Source organism: Lissotriton vulgaris, chromosome 12, assembly GCF_964263255.1.
Source record: "Lissotriton vulgaris chromosome 12, aLisVul1.2, whole genome shotgun sequence".
NCBI lineage: Eukaryota > Metazoa > Chordata > Amphibia > Caudata > Salamandridae > Lissotriton > Lissotriton vulgaris.
This window is the reverse complement of record NC_141700.1, coordinates 752,118,117-752,134,619: the sequence shown is the minus strand read 5'-3', so window position 1 is coordinate 752,134,619 and position 16,503 is coordinate 752,118,117.

Below are 16,503 nucleotides of genomic sequence, written 5' to 3'. Positions count from 1 at the left end.
GCGTTTCGGGCATTCCATCGCCCTTGTTCACTGGCAGGAGAAGAGAGCAGTTTGAGGAAAATCATGCGCAATTTAAATGTCCCGCCCATAATGGGCGTGTGCGCAGGTGTGTCCTGGTACTTGTGGTTTCCCAAAGTCAATACATGCCCCAGTGGGCTCCGCTCTCCCTCCCAAAATAGCAATTTCAAGCCCCAGTGGGCATGCTTGAAGCAGTCTGAGTTGCGAGCTGTGTCAATCTACCAGCTCTGATCGGCTTACCGCTCTTGCAGCGTCCTTGATTCTTGACGTTGCAGACCCGCTCTTTGCAGCAGGGGGGCTCTCTCGCGGCCAGGCCAGCCGCTTATACACATTCCACGAGTTGCCTCCAACAGAGATTGCCACACCCGGTAAGTTTAAAGTCCTTTTATTCAGAGAGGCAACACAGTATCACAATCAGCTTCTCGAAGCACCAATTCCATAGCCAGACGCGTTTCGGGCATTCCATCGCCCTTGCTCACTGGCAGGAGAAGAGAGCAGTTTGAGGAAAATCACGCGCAATTTAAATGTCCCGCCCATAATGGGCTGATTGTGATACTGTGTTGCCTCTCTGAATAAAAGGACTTTAAACTTACCGGGTGTGGCAATCTCTGTTGGAGGCAACTCGTGGAATGTGTATATATATATATATATATATATATATATATATATATATATATATATATATTCCAGCAATGTTTGATCCCGGGGGGAAAAAACCTTTGGTCACACCAGAAAACTCCGTTTTAGCTGCCTTTATTGAGGTAAAACAAGCGGCTTGTGGCTCAGTCCCGACATGTTTCGTTCCTCCTGGAACTTCTTCAAAGGTAAGCCCCGCTCTTGCATCACTCCACAGTCCGATGTTTTAAATCATTTCATTTGCCTCCAATGGCATTCATTTATGGAATCACTTCCGGTTTGAAATGTATTGTGGGACTTGTGGTCGTGCCTTGATCCCAGACCCTTTGATACACAGTCCGATTTATTTTGAAGTCACCTCTTATTGTTTTTTGTGTCTCACTCGGTGTTGTTTTTCCGATTCGATTGTTATTTCCCGACACCCAAGTCGGACCTGTGATTCAAAAGTCTGTTCAAATTTAAAACCCTCCAGTGGGTAGAGCGTTGTGCTGTTGTTCTTTCGGTGCTTGTTTAAAAGGTACATCAATTGGACAGTGAGTATATGGGATGGTGATTTTATACGCTTGTATATGGTTTAATTTTCCAGCCCTGAAGAAGTTCTGGTTTCACAACGAAACGCGTTGGCTGCGATTGAACAAATGAAGAGAAGAGAAAAAAAACACAGGAGAAGGAATTTGCATTCATTGAGTGAACTGTATATAATATATTGAGTATACTAAATTAGGAGGTGGTGCAACTTTAATAATATTTTGTAAAAAATGCAGCTAGTCACTATGTGTTAGCTGGCTGGAAATTTCTGGCTTAGCCTCATATCAGGAACAACACGAGTACTGCCCACTGAGTTTGAGTATGCAGACTGCACTATTTACCAGACACTGTGGTGACCACACACAATTTATATGCATGATCCATAGAAGAAAAACAATGGCATCCTTAATATGGAAAATTTCCCTTGCACAAATTTGTCTTGCCCTACTCTATTTGGTTGCTGTATCTGGTGGTTGGCTGTGACAAAAAACACGCCTCTAGAGGTTGTGTCTGAGGTTTGGAATTTGGGGTCTTCGGTGCAGACTTCTGAAGATTGGAGAAGTATCATATTTATAAGTAAAACATGTATATGGATTCAATTACAGGCTCCCTATGTCCTGAAGAAGCTCGAATACAAGGGCCAAAACACGTCGGCCTCTCTTGATTGGAGGGGTCAGATTTAAAAATGAAACTTGATATATGTTACAAGGGACATCTCAGATTTATTTTTGAGGGTAGGATGTTCCCTCGTGGATGACAACACAAAGGACAACCTCTGATATTTAAAAGGCACAGCAACATATTTTTATAAAAAACCTGGAGCGACGGTTCCTATAGGTATAGGGACATTGAATATATGTGTGCTTTGCTACACTGTATTTGGTTGACTAGGAGTTATGTATGGATTTAAATAGGTCTTATTTTGGATTGCGAATAGACATTAGATTTTTCACTGTGATATATATATATCACAACTGAATTTAGACAATCCTGCTGTTATACCCAATAGTGTTTCTGCACTAGGGGTTGCCATTTATTTCATTTGTCCAAATGCTTTAAAACCCAAATCCACGTTTAATCCTACACTCTCTCCTTGTGCTATTGATATGTTTAAGGCACTGATGGTAAAAGATTTGAAAACTCTAGCAAGGAAATCAGGTTAGAATAAGGATAATCTAACTAAATAAGACAGGCTAGCTGTAATAAATCTACAGGGTGACTATGATATAGTAATTTGCCAGTCAGACAAAGGAGGTAATGTGGTGATCAAGAATGTTGGGGATTACATTCATGAGGGCAGGCAACAGCTAAGTAGTTCTAACTGTTATGTGGTGGTGTCTAAACAAGCGGTTGAAAGTTCCAATGCAATATATCATGGGATGCTATCTGGGTGGGAGAACAAAGGTCTCCTAGAATGGGATGAATATGCGTTTCTCCTTAACAGATATCCGCGAATTGCAGTTTTGTACTTCCTTCCCAAACTTCGTAAAAATAGTCTTGAGCCACCTGGGAGACCTATTGTCTCTACTATAGGGTCCTTGTTAGAACATACTTCCAAGTATGTAGATTCTTTTTTACATCTGTTAGTACAACCATTACCTTCATACATACGAGACAGTACAGATTTTTTACATAAAATCAGAATGGTACAATGGGGGAATAACCTTTTGCTTATGACTTTGGATGTTTGCCGTTTATATACCTCCATCAGACAAAGTTGGGTTAGAAGCATGTAGACACTTTCCTAACACAAAATATCTTATTTCCAACACACGGAGATAATGACCATGATTAAGTATCGCATCGAAAATAACTTATGTTTGATGAGCAAATCTTCAGGCATATACAAGGTACAACAATGGGCACCTGTTTAGCTTCCAGTTATGCCAATCTGATGATGGGTTGGGTAGGAGGAGCTGGTACACAACCACTCCTCACAATATGGCAACCATGTGAAAATGTGGGTGTGCTATATAGACTATCTCTTTATTATCTGGCGGGGTAGTGAGTCTCAAGCAAGGGAATTTATTGCCAATCTGAATACCAACAACTGCAATCTCAGATTTGAGGGGAAACTCTGACAGCCAGACAGAGTTCCTTGACATATAGAGCCAAGTCCGGACCAACAAATTAATATCCAAACTGTTCCGGAAAGAGACAGTGGGTAACACTTAGTTGCATGTAAACAGTCACCACCCTAGAAATTTAATTAAGAGCATCCCTTATTGGGAATTACCACAGGCTGGTTGGAATTGTACATCTGATACTGATTTTTTGGAAGAGAGCAACTGTATGTCATCTAGATTCTTGGAACAGGGTACCAAAAAAAGTGGATATAGTGAGTGCACTGAGTAAGGTTTCTAAAGTGGGTCAGGAAGTGGCACTTGCTCCAAAGGCACTGAATGATACACTTGCATTAGGTTCATTACCACAGACAATGCTGGGCCAAAATACACTAAGAAGAGTGTCTAAGCACTGGGATGTGCCACATACAGAACCTAGTCTGACTGATGGTTTGGGCATCATCCAAATATAACATCAAAAAATGCAATTCCCTGAGTGACAAGCTGTGTCCTAATGAAATAAATTACACTGAACATAAGAGAAACACAAAACAGGGTGTTTACACATGTATGGCATGTAAAGCCTCTACATACAGCTCAAATGTTAAAAACAAATTCTATTCAGTTGAGAAATACACTAGATGGATTGATAAGCAGCGTACGTTACTCCAGGATCATTGTGTGTATGTACTTACTTGCCCATGTCAAAAACCTTATGTAGGAAATACTATGCTTCCAGCTAAAAAACGCATTTTAGAACATATGCATGCTATTGTTATGTAATTGCATTTGTACAGCGCTTACTACCCCTGACGAGACGTCGAAGCGCTTTCCGGCGAGTAGCACGTTACTCCGGGACCCATAGAGGATTAGTGTTGAATTAGTATAGTGAAACATGCAAGTACATTTTAAGTGGTGGATATGTTAGTCAGTTATTTGGATTCAGAAGGATAGAAGAGGAAAAAAGGTTTGTATTTATATAGCGCTTCTTACCCCTAATGGGGTGTTGAAGCGCTTTTTTTGGTGAGTAGCACGCTACTCCGGAAACCCATAAAGGATTAGTGGTGAATTAGTATGGTGAAATATGAAAGTAATTTGAGGGGTGTATATTAGTCAGTTATTTGGAGTGAGAAGGATAGTGGAGTGATAGAATGGAAAGAAAGGTTAGCATTCACATAGCGCCTGTTACCCCTGATGGAGTGTTGAAGTGTTTTTCTGGTAAGTAGCAGGCTACTCCAGAACCCATAAAGAATTACAGTTGAAAAGTAGTATAGTGAAATATCAAGTATTTTAAGTGGTGGATATGTTAGTCAGTTGTTTGGATTGAGAAGGGTTGGGGATGGGTAAAAAAGGTTTGCATTTATATAGCGTTTGTAACCCTGATGAGATGTTAAAAAGTTTTGTTGGCGAGTAGCACGCTACTCTGGAACCTATAAAGGATTAGTGGTGAATTAGGATAGTGGAATATGTAATTAGAGAAGTGAACATGTTTGTCTGTCATTTTGATTGAAAAGGATAGTAGAGGGATAGAAGAGTGAAGGATTTTTTTTTAGGTCTTAGCAGTCAATCAATCAATCATAAAACTTGTATAGCGTGCTACTCACCCGGGAGGGTCTCAAGGCGCTTAGGAGGAGACTTTTGGATAAGTAAAAGCGTTTTTGGAGGGGAAGAGTCAGAGGGAATTGATTAGAATGGTTTGATTTGGGGGAGCTGTATAGAAAAAGAGGTGTCAGATGATGCAAGGAGGGGTAGAGTAGGAGAGTCAAGAAAGGGTTATTTTTGGGAACATAGTAGTGGTAAGGGGATTCGGATAAAAGAGAGTGGGTGTAGAGGATATAATGATAGATGTATATGGTGAGAGATAGGGTAGTGCATTGGAAAGAGTAGTAGAAAGGAGTTTGAGATGAGTCAGAAAGTTGGGCTAGAAGATATATTGAGAGAAGCATAGGGTGATAAATAGGGTACTGCATTGGAAATGCTAAATTAGCAGAAAGTGATAAATATATAGATCCATAAGTACATTGAAAGTATATAGATGCATAAAGGAGGTAAGTATATGCAGATTAAAGATATTGATAGAGGTGAAGGATGAGGAATAGGGTACAGCATTGGATATGCTTTTTCAGGATGTCACTGAAGCACCTTTAAGTAAGCTAAGGAATGAATTGCACTGATTTCCATTGAAGAGGAAAGTGTGGTTTGGTAAAGGTGTGATCAGTAGGTGCATATGTGTTTTATAGAGTTGTGAGATGTCTTCGGTGGTAAAACCTAAAATGCTTTAACAAGTTTCCTCAAACGGTAAAGGCGTCCATTGCCCGGCAAACGGATAGCTATTGAAAGCAGCTGATGAGTACCTTATTTGTGAGGGATATACATATCAGAGTTGTTTTAACCCTATATGCTAGGGAGAAGTTGGAGCTGCATACGGAGCGCTACAAAACTATGCTACACTCATGTGGTTCCACATTAAAGTAATAAGCAACTGCTTACAAGTTGAAAAAATGATAGAGTTGACTTTCCTAAAGTTAAATGGCTGAAGGTTTGAATAAATGCTACTCGAACTCAAGCATACCAGGGCAAGACCTATCGGCACCATTATCATTCCAATCATATTCAAAATAAAAAGCCCACCCTGCTCCAGCCTTGTGGCTCATCTCGACTACTCACTCTTGATGGGCATTCAGATCAATGCAGTCGTTAAAATGCAACAAATGTCTTCTTTTAAACCTGCATTCCAGCAATTCTCACTATCCCAGCTTACAACAACCACAAAAACAACACATTGTACAAGATACAAAATCCCATGTCATAACATGACAAAAAACTGAAAAACTAATTTGCAACTAGAAGGGGAATTTCAAAGAGTGTACTAGGTTTTACAAATACGTTCATTGATTAGTGCTTAACTAACTCTTCTTAATGGGAAAAAAATATCAAATAGCCTTGCAAGTTGACCTGCAGCTGAGGGAAGAGTTAATGGTTCTCAAATACAGGCACCATCCTTTAGATTCTCCAATCTTGGCTAACCTTTCCCAGTAATACCCACATTTCTTTAAACAGATGAGAACCACAACTATTTTGGGAACTGAATTGTGTTCAAAGCCAAAATTGTAATGTTCATGGCAAGCATGTGTACAGACAGTTATGTCTCTGTGCACGCTGCAAAGTGCCTAATGTAGCTGTTTGGAGCAAGGTTCAGAAGTATCTTAGAGGCTTACTGGTTTATAGTGCGCTAGACAAAACAAGACATAAATAACTAGGACTGTGTCGGGTGCCAGACTTTTTGACGTTTATGAAAAAATATTATTTCATTCACACCTCAAAACTTGAATCGTCCTTTTGAACTGGAACTAAAGAGCACCTAAGTGTCAGCATACCCATCGATATAGATTACTTTTCCCGCGGATTGCTCATGTTAGTTAATTGGGGTATCATGAGACATCCATCAGGCTACTGAAACCAAACTGTCCCAGACCATCATAGTGAACATGAATTTGTTGGGAAAATTCAGATCGCAGTGCTCTAAATCTTAAGGACTAGAGAATGTCCAACTGCCCTAAGCAGAGAACAGACAGACATACTGCAAAGAACTATCGGAACCGGTTTAGCAAAGGGATTCCAAAGCTGTAGAGCACAAACACCTTAACTCCGAATATAGAAGTGAAAATGCGGTGGAAATGCACACCATGCAGGGAAGCAAAGGAAAAGCAACGCTTGCATAGAATGGGAGAATATAGCTACACAAATCAGAGCGGAAACCAACATGCACAAAGACAACCTAGTTATTCTAATGCACAGAGACACAAACAAGATAAGACGTAAAAATATTGCAGAAGTTATGCCTTGGAGGAAAGTGAAGCAGCGCGTGGGAGCACACAGAAGGAATGCCTCTCACACAAACAGAGGCACATGGAGGGGAAGGATGGGAGGGCTGTCAGCACTCCTCTGTCAAGGAAGCCCAGGAACCCCCCACTGCCCAGATCATGCCGCGGCATCAGGCGACAGTACATAGGGACCAGCACCTCCACCCCAGCCCACACACCAGATACCCCAACACCTAGAACCAGGATATTATTAACAGATAGGATGGGGAACCCCATGGAATCACATCTATTCCAACAAGCAGACAAGCCTACAGCACTAGAGATAGAGCCCCAAATCAGGTCAGCCCGAGGTATATGGGCCAAGCACACAGCAAGACATACGCCCCTGCAATAACTGAGCCTGTCCCATACCTAAAAGAGCCCACAACATTATAAGCTCGGACATGCCAAGCTCGCTGCCAGGGGACCCCTGTGCCCCTAAAGGTAGCGTCAACCACTGCCCCCTCCAACCGGCCCTCCCACAAAGAAACAAAAGAACCCGAGGGCCGAATGATAGCACGAAAGCACAGGACATGAGTGGCAAAGGCCCCGACCCCCACCGTGTTAACCCCTAAAGTGAAGTAGTGCACTTCAAAAGCAAGGCACCCCACACTAACCTGGGACCAAAAGGCTCTCACTGTGACAGCCTGTAACACAAAGGGCAGAGTGCACCCACTGCAGACACCCCAATATTCTGTGCAGTTTCCCTTCCCTAAAAATGAAGAGCAGCTCGACCATTACACAAGAGCGTCAGTTAAAAGTAGTTCAATCAGACTGCACAGTGACCTTATACTACTTGGCGCTCTCACATTAAACAAAACTGCTATGGGCCATGTCCATACCCACTCCTGTAACAGTCCACAGCAAATACGCAATGTACTGAAGAGATCTGCCACAAACCGCTGGCTAATAGAGGACTTATGTTCACTTCTGAGGGTCCCAACTAGTTACATACTATAACAGGCTTTTGACATCTCACATGCCAATCAGATATAGATGATAGTTAAGTGCATCCTAGCACATCTCTGAATCTTGTGTTCCACCAGTTTCTGCCTTCTCAGGGACATACATAACATTTAAACATTCTTACAACAAAGCATAAAAAAAAAATCGTCTTTCTAACCAAACACTGTGCACGGCATAGCCTGCTACTTATGTAGGCAATCGCCTGTGCACCCGCCATAGGAGTACTAACTTCTACATAAAGGATGCAAAACAAGTATGCGGCCAGGCATGAATGCTGCAGCCAAGTCCGTCTTTAGGAGACATGTCGAGCTCCAGAAAAGCTAGTATCATTTTTGAGTTGAAGGATCCCAGACAGAGTTCGGAATCTGGATTAACCCTTAAATATCTTGCCCACTTCTGCCATCAGGTTCACTTTTGCGTGGCAAAATAAGGAGTGTTTAATTTGTAAAAGGACAAGTGCTGGCGTCAAACATTTTACTAAGAATCTTGTGGCAGGTGTTAAATACCAGGGCTGGATAGTCTTGTGTGTACTTTATGCATCTTGTACATATGCTCAGACACTCCCTCACTCGTTCTCTCACTCCTGGTGCTCATGTAGAGCGCGCCGACCCAGTCGAGTCAGGCTTGGAAAAAAGACAAAAAAATCACCAGCCTTCAGGAGTGAGCCCACTCTAGAGGTGTAGAAAAGGCCCGGCCCTAGCACAGCTGACCCTGATTCAGGCTACGCCTTGCTGCCGTTTCGCATGTTGACCCTGTTTGAGCTGGACCCTGGTGCTCGGACCCTGCTTGTGCTCCAGGCCCCCCGCCTCCCTCGTGCTGCCTGCTGTTCATGATGGCCGGAGCGCCCCCCCCCATGCCCGCCCTCCACCAGGCCGTGCGCCTCTTCCTCCGTAACACCATGGAGGAGGCCTGCCGGCTGGTGCTCCACCGCCTCTTGGAGACCGCACCACTGAGCCAGGGGGGCAAGGAGGCCCAGCACCGCACCACCGCTGAGCTGTTGATGGTCGTCCGCGGCCTGCCCGCCCCCGCCGGCCCCACCACGGCACCGCTGCTCTTAGAGGCCTGCGGCTGCAGCCTGCTGCTCCGGACACACTGCAGGCCCTGGCGCGCCGCCTGGTGAAGGTGGTGGAGATGCACCGTGTCCAGCAGGTGGTGTGGACCGTCACCAGGCAGTGGTGCGCGAGCGGCGGCTCAAGGCCCTGATGGCCACTGAGGGCGCCCTGAGGTATGCGCTCTACCTGGAGCTGGAAGGCCTGCTGTGGCGCCGCTACCTGCCCCACCTCCACCTGCAGGTGCACTACGAGACCCGGCTGACGGACGCCCTGGGAGTCCAAACCCTGTAGCAGGTGGACCTGGCGCTCGGTGAGAGCAGGAGCCGGGAGGGTCTCAACATGACCATCTGCGTGAACCCTCAGGACGCGCAGGCACTGCAGGCCGGAGGGCCCTCCTCTAGGCCATCTTAGAGGCGCAGCAGGCCAGCGCACCCAGAGGGGTGGTAACAAAGCTCATGCTGAAAGCACAACTTCTCAGCCTGGTAATGCAAGTTCGCGGATAAGTTTGCAGAAACTTGAAAACCTGGCCCTTTTAGCAGGGATGGCTAGTGTCCGTCATCAAAAATCCACAACTAAAAATGACGCATCAAACCGTGAAAATGAACTTGTCTTGGAGTCCCCGCTTAAATCCAAGTATCAAGGACAAAAACATGTCTCCCTTTCACCACGTCATCCTAGAGTAATCAACACTCTGTCTGAAAATATCATGGGGCCATTCTGATGTAATCAATAGCCATCCTGAAGCTGTCATAGGATCATCCAGGAATAATCCACACTCATCCAGAAATTGTCATGGGATCATTCAAGAGTATTTCACTTCCATCCTGGAGCGGTTATAGGATCATCCTGGAATAATTGACAGTCCTCCTTAAATTAGCTAGAACCCATCCTGGAGTCATTCTCACTCATCCTGAAGTTGTCAATTAGTATTCGTGGAGTTGTAAAAGGTAATCCCTCCCTGCCAGTAGAAGTCATCAGAACACCCTCCTGCTGTCGCTTTTGTGATGAGTCTAGGTTCGTCATCACATTTACATTTTTCGTCCTACATGCATACTTCAGGATGGCTTGGGATGACTTCCCCAGATAATTGCAGGAATAGCCTGACTGTAATCATCAGATGAGTCCAGAATGACTCCAGATGATCTTCCTTTTTGACATGGGTTGTCACTATTGCCTTATGTAACGTAACGTTTGCTCTTGTAAGATGCTGACTTGGAATTGTTTCTCATGTTTCAATACTGTTCCTATTGTGAAGCGCTTTGACACCTTAGGGTAAAGCTGCGCTATATAAAAACGCATAAAATAAAAAAAAATTAAAAAAGGGGTCACTATGGAGGAGGAGGGCCGCACCTGCCTGCTGCTGGTGATCCAGAGTGCGGACGTGCCACAGGGAGTCAGGAGGCTGCTGGCACAACACAGCAACTGTTTTGTGGCAAACAATTGTTCACGCCATTGGATGGTTCTTGGGGTTGAGACGGCACGTGAGCAAGTGGAACAACTTAATAAGGAGATACATATATATAGGGGTCCCAGAGAGAAAGCGTAACATAAGAGCACGCAAATTACTTAATCAGAACATTACTGAATGTAGAATTCATCATGTTTATTAAAGCCAACACGGTCATTGAATCACAATGTGCTATTAAATCAATTCAAATTTTACAGCATAAAAAGCATTAGAGCCCCAAGCACAGAAAGGGGGTGGGGAAAGAAAGTGTAGGGTGTGGAATGAAAGGAGGTAAAGTGATTCAAAAAAGAAGAACTAAGTTTCATATTCAATAGAAAACATTCATTATAAATTGTGGAAGGCTTAACTTATTCAAGCCAATGTTACAATGAAACTAATATGCAAATCATTCTACGGTCACAATCATAAATAATTTAGTCGTGGGTAGTGCCGGATGATGAGACAAGTAGAGCCGTCGACGTTTCGACCCCTACATGGGAGGTTTACTTGAGCCCTTAAAACGGGGTCTTTATCAGGACAGGAAGTGTTGTAGTGGGGCAAGGCAATTCTATAAGATAAAGAGGATTCAATAAATTCTAAGCAGAAAGTGAATCTAAAATATTAGCTATATATTAAAAGGAGAAGGATTTTACCATGGGTATTCGGGCCAGCCGGCACCGAATGTCAGGAATCTGAAGGACCACCTTCCGTGTAGTCTGATGTTAATGGGCTTAAGAATCGAGCAGACTAAAAGGGAGCAAGGGTGGGCTTGAATCAGTAAGATACAGGCGCCCAAGACTATTCAAAAAGGGGGGGAAAGGAGGGGGGCGGGGAGTATGAGGGGGTGGTAGAGGAAGGGGGGGAGGGGGGGTTGTATTTTAAAGGGCTCCCACTTACATGTATCTTTCTCTATAGGGCTGGGACCCCTATATATGAATTACCTAGCACCCGGGTCCCAGCGACTTTTTGGGTAAAACCCCCCTTTGGTAACATTATCTGAGCAGGTGCTGACCTACGAGGTTTCTTTCATTTAATTTTTTTAAACCTTTACCATGGTTGAATCAGAACTACTATCATACACAGAGGAGTATATAAATCAATTGATACAGGATCAGGCCAACTCCTTTCTTTCCACCACAGCACCCAGGGTAGATTTTTCCCTTAATGATAAAGTCTCCTGTTTGGAAAGGTTAGAGAAAAAGCTGGTTAGAACGCGCCTACATGGTCACCTTCTAACACGGTACCTTCAAGAAAACATAATCCCTGTGGGTCTACAAATTAAAATAGAACCTGCAATCTTCGTTGATGTCCCAAAATTCAAGGAGGGCTTCAGCTACGTGGCAAACAACTGCTCCCGGCACTGGATGGTGCTGGGAGTAGAAACGGCCGTCGAACAGGTACAGTCACTAACTAAGGAGATAGCAGCATTGAGATCTGAGATTCTTGGGGACAGCACATTAACTAATGCTAAGGAGGCATTAGAAAGTCTGGACGCTACCCTAAAGGACTTCGATATAACGGCTCAAACAAAAAAAATTGAAAAGCTTACAAAAGATCTGCGCACATTTGATAAGAAAAGAGTCTATCCTTATTTACAACCTGATTATTTTAAACAGGATAATCAAGGCCGGTTCACCAATCGTGGGCGCGGCAACTATCGAGGCAGACTTAATTATACTACGTTCTTGGACTCATCTTTCAGTTCAGGAAGTGAAGGAGAACCGGGCACGAGCACATCCTACAACTACCAACAACAGGATTTTGGATACCAGCAATATCCTCCCCAACTTCCACCTCAATGTCCACTTCATTTTTTAGATCAAGGCCCTTGGCCGTGGCAACAACTGGGCCTGTGGTCAAGCGCGGGGACAACAACAGAATCCGAACAACTGGAGTGGAGGCAGAGGCAAGGTGCAGAAACAAGTAACCTTTCGTCCGGAGACATACGGAGAAATTTCAACAAGGAGGAACACCTACCGATGGTAAACAATTCTCCAATTGCCCAAGCAGCTATCAATGGACAGAATGAGGACAGTAATACACAATTGGCCACCAACCCTGTGATCAATATTTCCCAACATGAGCTAAACGATCTGGAAATACAGGTTCTGAGTAGAGGTCTTTCTTATGTTCCGACATCAACACCTAATAAATTCCAACTGAAGACGGAGTTGGTTAGGTTTTTTCGGAAGATCCGTTTGAGGTATTATTTTAGAAACCAAACTATCCAACAACGAACCTCCACCACTGGGCTAAGATCACCTTCAACCTTTTTTCCTCCAACTTATGCCATGAGTCACAAAATCTTGGCCTTTGAGGATATAGTGACTAAAGAAGTTGACAAACTTCTTGGACATCAGAAGTATACGAGATTCAATCTGAGCAAAGCTGAAAAGACCGCATTGACCACTCTTAATAGGAACAAAAAGGTAGTAAAACCCGCTGACAAAGGGGGAGCCATCGTGGTTCAAGACCTTACCAAATACAAGGATGAGATATATCGTCAACTTTCGTATGGAATAAGCTACCAAAAGTTACGTATGGACCCTTCTCGTGAACTAACTATGGATATACTTCAAGTGACACAGAGAGGCCTGGAGGAAGGTTTCCTGTCAGATCTGGAGTTAAAATTTTTAAATCAACAACATCCCAGGTTGGCCACCATATACACTTTACCAAAAGTGCACAAGGATGCCAACAACCCTCCGGGCCGATCAATCGTCTCGGGCTGCGGCTCAATGCTGGAATCACTTTGCAAGTACATAGACTTTTTTCTCAAACCGATAGCCATTAAGACCCAGGCATATCTCCGAGACACCACCCAAACCATCAACCTAGTGGATCAGCGCCCATTTGATTGCACTCGACAACTATTAGTCACCTGTGATATAGTGTCTCTATACACTAGTATGCCACAGCTGGAAGCTCTCGAAGTTATCCGCAAAGTCTTAGACGAACGTCCAGCACCTGTACCAGTACCAACTGACTTCATTGTGGATTTGCTGAAGTTAGCCATGATGAAGAATTTCTTCATATTTCAAGAAGACTTCTACCTCCAAACAAAGGGAGTCGCTATGGGGGCCACGTTTGCCCCAAACTTCGCAATAATATTTATGGACTCTTATGAGAAACAATTCATCTTTTCAGAAACTAACCCATTCAATGCCAAACTGGCTTTATGGGTAAGATATATTGATGATGTCCTTTGTGTTTGGGATGGCAACGTGGAAGAATTAAACAATTTTCACACTTGGCTAAATCTACGCAATGAACACATACAGTTCACTATGCAGTCTAGTAACAATCGGATCCCATTCCTAGACATTACCATCTATGTTGAAAATGATCATCTACAGACAACTTTGTACAGAAAACCTATGGAAAGGAATTCATTGCTGCAATACGGAAGTCATCACCCAAGGGGATTAAAAGATAATCTGCCTGTGGGACAATTCTTACGTATCAGAAGGAATTGTTCCAAGAAGGACGACTATATGTGCGAGTCCCAGGATCTATCGGATCGCCTCATAGCCCGAGGGTACCCGGGACGACTTGTGAAAAAAGCCCACAAACAGGCGTGGTACAATCCACGTGACATTCTTCTTAGTGCCGGAAATCAGGATAGAACCAACCCCGAGACATAGTGGTTCATTCTTTCCTTGATTCGCCTGAACAACCCACCATTACCTCATTATGGAACCTCCCTCCGATTACTGGACACTATAAGTGTGGAGCATGTATTGCTTGTACCACCACATTACAAACCAAAAAGTTTGTATACCAAAACCGGACTTTTTTTCTGAAATCCTACACTAATTGCAACACGGCCAACATTACATATATCATTCAGTGCCCTTGTGAGAAAATATATGTTGGTCAGACTCAACAAAAGGTGAAACAAAGGATCCTACAGCATTGTAGCAGGATATGGTGTGCTGTACCAGGAGCCCCCCTGGTAGAGCACTGCCAAAGAATGGGACACACCGCACAGGATGGTTAGTCATAGAGAAGATTACCTTGGGTAGAAGAGGTGGCAATTTGGCTACAGTGCTCAATACCCGGGAATTGAAATGGATGGCTACATTTAATTCAATTGCAAATGGTCTCAATGAAACCGACAGTAGCTATGCCCAGATGGCAGCATTGGGACATTAATCTTAGTGGCTATATTAAAACATGTACATGTGGTGCAGAATAACCACCAATTGATTCCTGATCTTATGCTTGTTCAAATGTGATCTGATGATAACGTTTACACCCTCATATTTGAGAGGTGCACGCTTTGGAATCAGCTAAAGTATTGAACCATTTTGAATGTACCCTCTACTACATGAGATTGAACCTAATCCTTATATACCAAATAAACTGGTTTGTGATTACTATATACAAAGGGAAACATCCTTAACAACGATAATTATATAACGACTTACCTGAACAACGAAGCCGGAACCACGATTTTCTTAAACCACGACTTTCATTAAGCACGACTTCCCTGAACCACGAGTCTCTCCACTACACTCCTCAGAATTAAGGGAACATTAGGGGGGGTGTGGGGGGGTCTCCCCCCCCCCCAAAAAAAAGGAGAAAAAAAATAAAAGCTAATGGTATGCGTAGTAAAACAAAAAAAAGTAGATTTAGATCCGTTTATTTTTTACGAGTGGTTCACTCAAGAAGAATTATAATTACAATAGTGCCATCTACTGGCAAAACACGAGATGTAAAATTTTGTGGTTTAGGAAAGTCGTGTTAAAAAAAGGTAGTGGTTGAGAAAATCTCGTGGTTAGGCTTTCGTGGTTAAGGAAGCCGTGGTTTAGGAAGTCGTTGTTTAGACATACAACCATATACAAAACCTCTAGAAATATGATTGAGTGAAGTTTACACCCTCATGTGCGAGAGGTGCACGTTTTGTAATTTTGTATATTGTATACACTCATGTACCCTATTTCGAATTTGTGTTTTGTAATACCGCCTATACATTTCCAAACATTCGCCCTGCTCCCCCACAGCCCGAGTAATATCTCATCTTCAGTAATTGTGTAACGTCTACACCCTCATGTGCTAGAGGTGCACGTTTAATATACTGTTCACATCTATGTACGCTATTTCGAATTCTTGGTTTGGTTTGTAATACCATATATACAATTTTAAACATCCGTACTGCTTCCCCAACCTGAATAGTATCTCTTCACTTTCTGTCACTCACAGCTCACGCTACGAAGTTGTCAAAACACGGAAGTGCACCCGCTTTGCATACACGAAGAAGCGAGTACTTTTGTAGCGAGAGACCGCGGCTGCGGCTACGCGTTCCAGTAAGTCCCCACTGCGGCAGGTCTTTGCTGGTTTCTTTGACCACTAAGCTTATTATACAATTACTGATACCTGCCCAATTACCTTAAACCTTGCTCACACCCGGATACTATCCCATTGCCCTGACATAAATATGAGGAAGGGTCTGAAAACCGGTAGAATGCCTGTTTCACGCTCCAAAACGAGACAAAAAGAAACTGCGCCGCAGCCGGTCCCTACCCTCACAGCAATCGACATCATGCTACAACAAACTATTGGGGCAGTATCTTCTGCTATTGCTAATACCGAAAGGAGGTTATCTTTGCCGCCAACAATATTTCTGGCTGACACTCAAGAGGCGGCAGTTGATCTTGTGGGTCCCTCACAAGATGCCACTGACGACCTAGACTTAAGCCTCAGAGTCACCGCCTCCTTTGTTGATCTTCCATGCGGTCAGCCTTTAATTGAACCTCAAGGAAACCTTCAAAATATGCCACCTGACTTAGTTCCTCCAAGGGTAGATGAAACGCCAGTCAGTGTATCGCCAGGACTACGGAATAGGGGTCCTACTAAGAACGAACCCAAGATGAAGAAAAAGCCCAAAAATAACACAAGGAACCATAACTTCGTATCACCTGCTCCAA